The 12,813-nt window shown below is 42.4% G+C and overlaps 1 protein-coding gene across 3 annotated transcripts in view; it reads right to left on the bottom strand.

Annotated features, from left to right (window-relative positions):
* The window catches only part of IMMP2L (inner mitochondrial membrane peptidase subunit 2), a 448,622-nt gene extending 439,696 nt beyond the window's left edge, over nucleotides 1–8,926 (bottom strand). For 2 of the 3 annotated variants that reach the window (XM_033163445.1, XM_033163447.1), the window contains exon 1: nucleotides 8,667–8,744. The gene's annotated coding sequence lies outside the window, so the exon portion shown is untranslated. Of the gene's footprint in view, nucleotides 1–8,666; nucleotides 8,745–8,905 lie in introns of those variants that run through there. The other variant, XM_033163446.1, reaches the window with a different exon arrangement.
* Between the last annotated feature and the right edge of the window lie 3,887 nt (nucleotides 8,927–12,813).

Raw genomic sequence — 12,813 nt, forward strand, 5'->3', positions numbered from 1 at the left:
TAGGTATAGCCCAATCAGTCTGTAATCTCCAATATTTTGGGCCACAAGAGGAGATCATATGGCTTCAACATTCATCGTAATGGGAGGGGTGTTCTCTCATCCTCTCACTCCCTGCTTTGCATAACATTTAACCTGATGAAGGTTTCTGGAGAGCTTAATTACCCATTCCCAATTATTCTGTGTCCAGGCAGATGTCTACCAGCTCCATCTGGTATGCTGGCTGATACCCTACCTGCCCATGCCCTGGTGATCACCTGCTTGGAATACTGTGTGGAGCTACTTTGAAGGTGAATCAAAAACTACAACTAATCCAGAATGTGGCAGCTAGACTGCTAACAGGGAGCAACCACTGAGACCATGTAACACTAGTCCTGAAAGACCTACACTGGCTCCCAGTATGCTTCCGAGCACAATTCAAAGTGCTGGTGCTGACCTTTAAAGGCCTAAACAGCCTCGGCCCCAGTATACCCGAAGGAGTGTCTCCACCCCCATCGTTCAGCCCGGACACTGAGGTCCAGCTCCAAGGGCATTCTGGCGGTTCCCTCACTGTGAGAAGTGAGGTTACAGGGAACCAGACAGAGGGCCTTCTTGGCAGTGGTGCTCTCCCTGTGAAACACCCTCCCATCAGATGTCAAGGAGATAAAGAACTACACAACTTTTAGTAGACATCTGAAGGCAGCTCTGTATCTGAAAGCTTTTAATGTTTGATGTTTTATGATGTTTTTATATGTGTTGTTGTTGTTGCATGGCTGCCTGTTTTTCATATACTCTAAACAGGAACAGTCAACGTGGTGCTCTCCAGATATTGCTCCAGATATCAGCAATAGCTCATCAGTTTTAGCCAGCATAGCCAATAGGCAAAGGTGATGTGTGTTATTGTCCTTTCTTTCTCATTCTTCCCAGGAAAAAGCATCACACAGAGGAATAGGTTGGCCTACTGTACTGCAGCCTTTCTTAACCTTGGGTCCTGATAGCTAGGGAAGATGGGAGTTGTAGCTCAGGAACATCTGGAGATCCAAGATTGATAAAGGCTTGACTATGGGCAACCAGTTTTAAACTATTATTTATATTAGTTTATTAATGTTATCTTGGTTATTTTCATTTGGGAACTTAGAATAATGGAATGTAAATCTGCCCATCTGGAGTTAGAGATAAACTTGCAGGAGAGGGGCTGTTGGTAGTTCCACCACAGAAATATGCCTAGTTAGCAGTCACCAATGGAAGCGCCTTCTCAGTAGTGGTCTCCCATCTGCGTCCCTAGAAAGGTGTATCAGTCTCCTTCACTATTAAATTTTAGGAGAATTCTAAGGATGTTATTTTTACCCAGGCATTTGATGACTGAAAATTCTGTCCATGGCAACACTGAAAATATTAATATTAATTTGAAAGTATGTGATAACTTTGAGGAGTTTTTAGAATGTTTTTTAGAATGTTGTTTTTCACCTTTTACAAAATTATATTGTTTTAGTATTGACATGTTTGCTGCCCATGGCTCCTTTGGAGGAAGATGTGAGATATAAATGTAAATATCCAATAATAAGTAAACAAACTACTACCCAATGAAAACCCAACAGCTTAGTCTTATCTTTGGCAATCATCACTTGATTACATGGAATCGTAGAACTGTAGAGTAGGAAGGGACCCTGAGGATCATATAGTCCAACCCTCTGCAATGCAGGAATATGCAGCTGCCCCATATGGGGATCGAACCTGCAGCCATGGCGTGATCAGCACCACACTCTAACCAACTGAGCTATCCAGGCTCTAGGTTGGATATGTAAAGCTGTCCAGGAAGACTCAGAAATGTGGTCTGCAGAAGTTGGGGGTACAGCATTTGCAATGAAAGTAAAACAATACTATTCTGCAATGTGAGAATGCTTGTCTGCAGGTAAGAAGTAAGCACATCAGTCATAGTTGTACATCTTTAAACCAAGATTCAATCCTATCCAACCAAGAAAAGGAAAATACACACTGAGTATGCACTATGATAATGTCCATCTGCCTTCTGCCAATCCACCCTACTTACTGCAAATACTACACCATCATCAGGTCTCTGCCACTGGTCCCCCTATACTGTGGAAATTAAAAATACACCACAACTGCGAACGAATGAAGCAGCCATTTACCCAGAAAAAATTATTACACAATTGTCTAATAGCAGATACTTTCAGATGAATTATTCTAGCTGTATGTTTTGTAATCTCTGTTGTTCTGCAATGGAAAAGAATATTTGCTGTGCAAATAGACAAATATGCTGCTTAATATGCAAAATTGAACAGAAGAAAATGCTTCTAAAGCACTAGATCATTGAGTAGAGCCAGGGTTTTTTTAAAAAAGCAAAAACACTGAACCTAACAAGACGGAAGCAAGGAAATGCTGTGTTTAACATCACCACTCAAATCCAGGTAACAAAACTGAATCCAGGTATGAAAAACTGAAATATTAGCATACTGAAATACTTGGAAGCATTCAAATATCAAGCGCCTTCTTTGATCTTTTTTTTATTTCAAACCTTCACTTCTCAAAGTTATTGAAAGAGAAATTATGCAACTCCAGAGCCCCGCAAGTCATTTTAGGCTTTATGTCAACAGGGATCCAACCTAAATGATGTGTCAGTGACCAAAGCCACATGTTCACTCCTTAGAATAGTCATTGTTAGGGGGAGGGGGAGTTGTGACTGGGAACATTTTTCTGCAGCAACCTATACCAGGGGTAGGCAACCTAAGGCCCGTGGGCCCGATGCGGCCCAATCGCCTTCTCAATCTGGCCCACAGACGGTCTGGGAATCAGCGTGTTTTTACATGAGTAGAATGTGTCCTTTTATTTAAAATGCATCTCTGGGTTATTTGTGGGGCCTGTTTGGTGTTTTTACATGAGTACAATGTGTGCTTTTATTTAAAATGCATCTCTGGGTTATTTGTGGGTCATAGGAATACATTATTTTTTTCCCTCAAAATATAGTCCGGCCCACCACATTGTCTGAGGGACGGTGGACTGGCCCATGGCTGAAAAAGGTTGCTGAACCCTGACCTATACTCTTAGACTGATATCCACCCATGTTGCCTTAAAAAAAGTCATACTATGTGAAGATCCTACAGCAAGAAAAGCTAGAAACAGAAAACAACAAAAGGTCTATGCCCTTTTACTTGTATCATTAGGGCTCACACATTTGTATTTGCCTTAGATATAAACAGTAAAAATAAAGCAACTGCACTGTCCTGTAGTTTACAGCAACAACAAAAAAAGGGTGGGGAATAAGAATGGCAAATTGCCTACCTAGCAAAGATCAAAAGAACCAGCAAATAACAGGTCAAAATCCAAGGAAGCCCATACTGTGCAGCTTAGAGATTACAGTACAGCAGATGGAGCACAGCACTATCTGGACTGAAGTGTTAGTGTACAAAAAGTCCAGGGACTATAATGGGTCTCCAGCAGGTACTACAACATATGGAGCAGAGATGCTATTTAGATTGCACTCTACATTTAAATGTTTATTTTTATTTCCTACACTCGTTTGCACATTAGAAGACACAGTTTGTCAAGCCGCCTGCCAAAACTCATCAAGTAATACACCGAAAGCCTCAACTCACAAATTTGCAAGTCTAAGCACTTAAAAATTACCCACTGACGTATTACAAGATAAACAGCAATAAAATCACAGCAACCTTCCTCAAAGCAAATTGGGGTGGGATGGGGAGATGATCCGGTAGGCTTTTCATAAAGAGAGGCAAGAGGCATGGAATGGCAATGGCACGCAGCAGCAGCTTATTTCAAACAACTTGATTTGTTACTTTTGCCATTTAAGAAGTGCATTCAGTTCAGCAGTTTGCAACCATGTTCATATTATCTTATCACTGGAAATGGGTTAAGTGTCCCAATTGTTTTGTAAAACTGTCAGAAGAAGCATGTTCTACTGAGTCACCAACTGGACATGTTTCCTAGTTTAAGATCATCCAGATTTGTCCCATCAATTCAGCTTCAGGGAGAATTTGCAAACATAGCATATTACATACAGTTCAAGAAATTATGTCAAATTGCTAATAAACTCTAAGGGAAAGCTTTAGGCAATGTCAGTGTGTTGAGCAGGGGGGAATTCTACCAATACCATTTATTGTGCATTAACACAACTTATTATTGAATTATGTTTATCAGCTGAATGTTGTAGCTTTTCCCAGCATTGTGGCATACATGCAAGGTTATTTAATAAACAGAAGCAAACACATAATTCTATTATTTACTGGATACTCATATACTGAGCATGACAGTGAAGGCATTTGTTTCTAAGGAAACCCTTTTACAAATCCAGATGTAGACAGGCATATCTCCAAATTAAGGCTCAGTGGCCACAATCCAGTGTCAAGTTCCTTAAACGATTGTCCTGGTCCACACATAATGTTCCAAACGATGGTTAAGTTTGAACTTGCTAAGTGTGCAGCTACTCAAATGCTAAACTTGTTTGGAATATGGGTAAAGTCCATTTTATTCCTGCTGTCATAATGGTGCTGACTTTTTTGTTTGCGCTAACATTATCAGATATGCAGAAGCTGTTGTTAAGCATGGAATGCCAGTGGGGGTGGAAAGAAATGTCGCTTGTGTGCTTCACAGCTGAAGTAGTACATATAGCTGTCTAAAGCCCTTGCCACTGTAAGGCTATTACTGGCAAGTCCAGAGTCTTAAATTACCCAGCTGCACCACTGGGTCCCTGGCCTATATAAGGTTCTTTGTCAAACAAGACTTCACATTTATGGGTTTCCCCTCCTTTTGGTCTTGTTAGAAATCTCAGCTCTAACTATCAGCATTACAAAGTGACATCCAGTGGCTCACTACAAAGTCCTAGTAGATGGACTGTTCTGTCATTTAGTTTAATTTTATTGTATGAGGCTTTTTGGTAACAGCATGAGAAAAATGGTTTTTTCTGTGTTTCTGATTTTATTACTATTCCTTTTCTTCGAGGCACATGTGTTTGAGTCTGTGCTGCAGTGCTTTGAAGTGCACAAAATGCCCTCAGTGTTCTCAGCGTAACCTCAAAGCATCCTAGCCTGATCCTTTGGTGCATTATTACAACTTGAATTAAATCCGCAGGACAGTGAAAACCTATTTGAGCAATCCTTTGGTGTTGCACTGATATGGCACATATTAATTCTAGAACTATAGTGTAGAGAACTTCTATAAAGAACCATCCCATCAAAAACCAGCAATAAAAGAATTCAGTGACTCATCCTTAATAGGATTGAATTATGTTTACATTTCCCAAATCTCCAGATCTTAGTAATTTTTTTCTCCAAAAACTTAGGCTTACACTCTGGAGTCAAAAAGTATACCAAGTTAATGACCACCATTTTTTTTGTAAAAATCAAGTTGCTTGAATAAGTATTATTCTGCAGTATGATTAAATATTTTGCAGAGATAATTTACAATATGAAATCTGTCTCAATTGTAGGAAGTAAATATATGTAGATTTATGTTTGATCAAATGGTGGCATCCGCTTCCAAAAGCTTGCAAGCAATAATATGGTACCCTTCATTTAGCTACACAGTACCCAAAATTTAAAATGATTTCTCCTAATAATGTATTAAATAAATAATTAACAACAGCTTCATGATGTAGGGCTCAAAAAAGGACAGCAGCATATTTGCTTTCTACAAAGTAAGATGAGTTATGTTGCTATTTTACTGGTGAGTAAGCCTTATTGAGTTCAACAGGAGTAACCTCAAAGCAGGCATGGATAGGATTGGACTGGTTGTGAATCTGTTTCAAGATCTGCCTTTCTGTGGCATCACTCCATTTCTGCAGTCAAACACTTTTTTAAAAAATGGGCAGTTAATTTATGTTGTGCAATGGGGGGGGAAAGAAAGAAAGAAAGAAGAAGAAGAATTTATTATTTATACCACGCCCATCTGACTGGGTTTCCCAGAAAGTGTATGAATCAGAAAGTGTATGAATCAGGAGCAGCTTTGAAGTAAAGCATCTAGGCTGAATCAGGACCATTTTAGTGGGATCATAACTCAGTATTAAGGGATACATCATAATGCAGGACTAAGGGATGTGTATGTGATCGGTGGATGCTATGTTTGCTTCTGCCTCCCATAGCTGCTTCCCTGAAACACTGGTACATTTGACAACCGAGGAGGCAAGTTGTGGTTTTTTGTTACTTTGATAAAATTCAATATGCAGAAATAAAGGATTCTCACTCCAAATATGGGTTGTTGATGTTGTTTTACATTTAAAAGCATAAGGGCCATGCTACCACTTATGAACCTATTTTTGATTACCAGTTGCTTGCTCCTCTTTAGGTTCTCAAATTTACACTCTCACTGGGTAAGGCAGGACCAGATGTTGGACTACAACACTTTTCAACTCTTACAACTGGTCACATGCTGGCTAGAACTGATGGAAGTGCAACAGCATTTGGAGAATTGGATGTCTCCCATCCAGTTGCTTTTTGACTCAGGAAGTATTTTTTGGTTATTTGCAAAGCTACCCTTGCCCTCAACTGTTGCTTCCTACTTACATGTTCCTTTCACCTATTCATCAACTATTATGCTCAACTATTCCTTATGCAGCCTGCTGAAATTAGTGTTTCCTACTGAAACTGGATACTTTTGTGAGGTATGCTACATTTTGCTTTAAAACACACACACACAAACAATGTAAATATCATAAATAAAACAAACATCTATAGCCCAAAGTAAAGGAAATGTAAACAATGCAATATATGCCGTGTGTGTGGAGAATTTACCTTTTCACTATACAGTAAAATAGAAATGTTTTTGCAAATAGGGTTCCAAATCTAAACACCATCACTAGAATAATGGTTGCAGAAAGTAAGTTCATCTTGAAGAAATGCCACAACTCTTTGACCATGATGGAACTTAAAAGACTATCTAGCTGCTGAAATTGTGGCAACTGGGGGTAGAAACATGACAATTAAATTTACATATGGAAGAGGAACTCAAGTGTTGCTTAGATCAGTTACCTTTAATACAATTTCAATACTACAATTAAGGAAGGGTTGTCAAAGAGTAGGGGATAAAGTGGGTTTACTGTCCTTTTAATGCATGCTTATGGTATGTGGTGATTTTAATAAGAGTCAATGACTATGAACCAAGAAGTGGCAAATATTTTAGATTAAGTAACATTGAATGAAAGTGTGTAATCTTTCCTACTTAAATAGTAACAGTGTTTCCTCTTATTGTTTTGCTTTACCTGGCCTTGCTCTGGTGGCTTGTACAACAGCCTCCATAGGAAAGTTTAACTAGCAAAAAAAATTCTTATACTGTATGGGAAAAGATTCACAAGCAGGGGTGTGGGTTCAAGCCCCACATTGGGCAAAAAGATCCCTGCATTGCATGGGGTTGGACTAGATGATCTTTGTTGTCCCTTCCAACTCTACAATTCTAGGATTCTGTAATTCCCATTTCTTGCACCAGTAAAGTGGGTTAACCTAAGTAACAGCACAAGTGGGATGTTGTGATGCAGGTTATTTGCTTCTATGCCAACACCAATTTCCAATATTAAACAATTACACTTGGGGTAGCTACAGAAACTTCAAAAGTTCCTAAAGAAAATGGTTTTATTCATGAAAGCTCTCCACTTTACACATCTTCGATTTATGTCTCTATATAACCCCTCTTTGAGAGGAAATGGTTCCTTCCTGGGCCTCTGGTCCTTATTGTCATTTGAGCAGGAAAGACAAATGAACTTATACAGGCGACCAATAAACAAGCGTTGCTGGACTTTGGGTGGAATACCTGATGGGGGGGGGAGGTGCACCGACTAAGGAATTTCATCCCACTAAACCAGCTGCAGAACGAGAAGTCCCTTCCTAGAATGAGAAGCTCCTTTGCGACACGCGTGGTGGATTCTTAAACCGATGATCTGGAGGCAATGCAGTCAAACCTATGCATGTTTACTTCCAAGTGCACGAAGTCTTATTATGGCCATAGTGGTGTAGAAGACCTTTTACCTCCAACACTTGACTAGGATCATCCAGTGCAGCTCCCCTCACTCCCTGCTGCACCCCCCATGACAGCAGGCACCGCCGCAATTAGAGGCGAGGCGGGGGGGAGGCTGTTCTTTGCAGCAGCTGCTTGCTCGCCCGGCGTTCCCCCCAACCACCCTGAGGACTAGCACGATGAGGACTAGCGTCCCCTTTCCCCCCCTGACAGAATGAAGGCAAGCAAGCGCCACAAGCAGGTCATATTCCCCCTTCCTCGGCAGCTCTCCACAGGGACTTTCTTCCTCACTGCGCTAACCGGAGGAAGAGCCTTTTTGACCGGTCGCGTCCTCCCAGTTTCTCCCCTCCGACCGAGGAAATCTCCCCTCAGAGGCACACAGCCCCCACGGTCGACCTGTCCTAGAGCGGGGGCTACACTACAGCAGGTCTTAAGCCTGCCCCTGCGGAACTGCATTTCGCCACAAGGGGCTAACTGGAGCACCCTCAGAAAATTAATAACAATAATAATCCCACCCTCTCTCTCTCTTTCCCTTCACGGCGAAAACGCGAAACTGTTTCGCGCCCCTCCCCACCAACACCACCACTTCCAAACGCCTTCGGCTGACTGAGCCCCGCCGGCCCCCGTAGTGCTCCCCGCAACTCCAGCGCCTTCTTCCCGTTTCCCTCCAACACAGAAACGCCGCTCGCGACTGCGCCGCCCCGACTCACCGCTTTTCGGCGCTGACGCCACCACGCCAAGGGGGCGGAGAGAGGGGGGGAGGGAAAGGAGGCGAGCGCGCGTGCGCTCTTTCGGCAGGGAAGAGAGAGAGAGAGAGAAGCGAAGGAGGGGTGGATACCTAAGTGGGTGTTTGAGCGCGCGCGGTCCCTCCTTCTCGCCGAACGGAGGGGAGGAGCCTCGCGACATGATTTAAGAGGAGCGCGCGCTCCCTCTCTCCCCGCCACTTTACCTCAGCAGCCTCCTGGCAAGAGCTTGGCATGAGCTGCGGACAGCCAATCGGGTTGCTTCGCGAGCCCTCCTGGGCGGCGAATGAGAGCGAAGCGTTGAAACGAGAGCGCTCACTCGGTCCCGCTTCACCGGCGCTAGTGCAGGTGGCCGAGTGGGCGCCAGGTGTGGATGGCCCGCGCCAGCGCCGCGTCAAAATAGGCGGGAGCTCCTTCTCTCTCGTCAGCCAGAGAAGCGCTTCGTAGTTGGGGAAATTGGCGCCTGCTGTGCAGCATTAAGCAAGCCCCTAAAGGCACAGCAGGTGTTTCATCTGGTTGCTATAATTCAAAGCGCGACGATACTTTAAGCACTCACACAAACACAACTGATTATTTACTCGGTGTAATTATTTACTTGTGTTTTATCTTGCATTTTATTCTGCGAACCACCCTGAGATCTTCTGATGAAGGGCGCTATACAAATTTAATTTGATAACATTAATAAGGCTGCGATCCCATACTCATTTTCAAAGCCACTGTGTACACGCTGAGCCACTCCAGACAAGCGTGGGCATGGAACTCAGCCATTATTATTTATCATTAACTTCATTTATTTGCTACCTCCACTTTGCCATAAGGTCCCAGGATGGGTCACAGCATTAAAACACGCACAAAATTAAAACAGCTTTGGCCTCGCCTAGGATTTAAGGCAACAATAAAAGGATCTAGAGGCAAGGAGTTTGGCTGGGAACATGATGTAAAATGGTGGTAGACCTTGGCTCTCCTGACAACACTCCACCACAGTCCTGTTAGGTAGACCGATAAAATTGCGCCCACCTTACAGATGGAGAAGACCAAGGCTCAGGGGACAAGAGCTTGGCTAGGGACCACCCAGTCCTAGTGTATTCATTAGGGATTCCTGACTTATCCTTGTAGCCAGCATCTTGCACCAGCTCCTGCTATGTCCTACAGTACTGTTAACTATTTACTGTATTTTTTGAATGCACACAATTGTTTTTTGTTTCTAGGTATGGGCCCAAACCATTCCATTGTCACGAGAACCTATTTTACAAAAGCACACGAAGGGTTACACGCTTAGAAGGAATGTATTTATCCTGCATCCCATTTAAAAAGTTCTGAATCATTTCCCCTTATACATGTATTTTAAGGGTGTATAATTAACTGGCTACAAGTTGTTAGGCAGCTGATGAAGTGTGAACCGACCAGTGATTTATTTTCCTTTATTTACATATTATTATTTTTTGTCCCTACAACTCACCAAAATGACAGCAGGATGTTTTTCACCCTCTGGTTACTTCACCAGATTAAGAAGTGATTTGTGGGGCCATTTTTAATTCTTCCGATCTCATTCAAACCAAGTATCCAGAGGATCATAATCAAGAGATAATAGGTGCTAAAATGCAGGACGCCACTTTTGACAAATATTGCCTAAATTGAATAGCCTCTGACCATGCTGTCAGCTGAGCATTTGGTACCACTTTTCAGCTTACGTTAGAAGGGGGGGGGAGAAAAATTATGTGCAGCTTGCTTTTCTGTGAAACATATCTGTCACTGTGGCAATGCTGCCAGAGCCATGTTATTGTGCTAAGCAAAACGCCACCTCGTAATCTCTCAAAATTCTGCAGTTGAGAATGATCATGGGTGGAATAGGAAGCAAAAGTATTCTGAAGATGGAAGCTTCCCCTATGAATATTCTCAGAGTTCTCAACCATATAGGGAGCCTGAGGAGGGCAGACTCTGCTCTTCAGACCTTTACCCCAACAAGTATTCAAGAACAGTGGGCACATAATGTCAATCACTTGTGCTACATGCAAACCATATATTGAAAACACAATTCTAGGAACAGTAGTTTTTTTAAGGGTGGTGGGAACTGCCGCTCTGTGAAGGGTAAACTATGGTTCCCAAGATTATTGCGGGGAGGTCAGTGCTTCAAATTCATGGTTTCTAAACAGCTAGGGGGTTTTGCACTCTCAAGTGGGTCTCAGTGCCCATTTAGATCCCCTCTCAAGGCCAGTTAAGAAATAAGCTGCTATTGTTGTGTAAAACCATGTAGACTCTTTTATTTCCAGTCTTCCGTAGTTAAAGATGTTTTTTATACTGCAAATACAGCGATCTGCTTTTCAAAAGTGGCCTGAAACATTGTGCTTCAATATATTTAGCAGCAGAGTAGAATTCAGTTTTTTTTACTGATTATTCCAGTGTTTTAACTTAATGGAATGTGGCACAGGAAAGTTGGGTATTACAAAAAGTTAAGCTTCCCACCCCCCACCTGGAAATGAAGAGCACCTGTTTGCCCACTGCATTAAGTCAGAGGAGCATGGGTATGCTTTCAGAGATTACTGGAGGTAAAACAGGGATACAGAAGCAGGGCTAGAATTGCTAGCAGGAAAAAAGAACAGGGAAGGTACAACTGTTTCATGAATTCAAATGTAAAAGGTTGCTTTGTTTGGAAAGAGGCAAACGGGGGAAAATTAGTAAGAGGTACATTGGGATGTAGAAGCACAGTAATAAGCGTCTGGGTGAGATTCTGAAAGGACAAATGGCACCAAAGCATTTCTCAAACCACCCAGAAACAATTAAGCTGTGTAATTATAGAGCGCCAGTGTGATTAGACTCCTGCAAAATTTCCTGGATGGACATTTGTCCTAAAAGCAGGCACACAGCAACCGTTTCTCTTCTTCTGCCTCTGCCACCATCTCTCTAAGCAGCAGAAGCATATGCAGGACCATTATTATCTGCATTCATAAATAAAACAATTCCTTTTCAGCACAATAACACAATGCTGGTTAATCAAAACATTTCTCCGAGCAAACAGCATTGAGGGAACAAATATAATTATTTCAAAGTCAACAACCAGGAACGCAGCAGAGCTACTAGCATGACTAAAATGGGCTAAGGAAGGGATTGTCTTGCTTCGCTTACTCTGGGCTATAGGGCTTCATTTGGGAATGCAGAGGGCTTGCTTAATTAAAGACTTTTGGAGAGTTCAGATCTATTTACTACCAGGTAAATGGCATTTGCTCCCACATGAGGCAGTGAAAGCCACAAACTTGGACAAATTCCCAGCACAGTGGCTTCCCACCCTGATGACTATGCTCAGTGCTTTTTTTCAGGGAGTACTCAAGGGCACACAGTACCGGCACCTCTTTTTGTTGCAATTTAAAAATGTGGCACTTACTGTAGCAACTTTGTGGTGAGTACTGGCACCTCTCTCTTTTTTTGGTTAAAAAGTGTGACACTTAATGTAACAGCTTCATGGTGAGTACCGGCTCCTATTTTTCTAGGGAAAAAAGCACTGGCTATGTTCCACCTCTATGATTGGAGACAGCATGCTTGTGAATACTGGTCTCTAGATACCTCAAGAGGGGAGAGTGGTGTTGCAGTCAGGCATTGTGGTTTACAAAATCAATGGCCGCCACAACAAAGCCAAGGAAGTTTGACTGTAAATGTTTCCGAGTGATATTGGCTCTCTCTGCAAAGGAAGTCATGCAGCTCTCAGAATGATCTTCAGAATCTGCTACTAATAGCTTTCTGTGTCCCCCTTATCCTGCGACCTATTGGAAAATTGCATAGGAGTCTTGAAGTTAAAAATTAACAGACCCCAAGCCTGCTACCTGTTAACCTTTGGATAGAAGTGCTGGCAGTCCTGTTTGGTTTAAATAATTATGAATAAAAAAGGTTGATCAAAATGGGGAGCAGAATGTTGCGGCCTCGGTATGGAGTGGTGCCTCTTATTACTGTAGTGAGAAACCTTAACTAGGGGGGTCTGAGCCAGTTTGAAGGTTCCCTTCACTTGCATATAAACAACTCCGAAGTAAGTTACATGAAAGACCAACTTCCTCTCTGTTGCCCAGTAATGGTATTGAGATCAGTAAATGGAATGTGCATAAGGTTTGCCACAGCCCAGTGAAAG

This window comes from Lacerta agilis, chromosome 10 (genome assembly GCF_009819535.1).
Source record: "Lacerta agilis isolate rLacAgi1 chromosome 10, rLacAgi1.pri, whole genome shotgun sequence".
Classification (NCBI taxonomy): Eukaryota; Metazoa; Chordata; class Lepidosauria; order Squamata; family Lacertidae; genus Lacerta; species Lacerta agilis.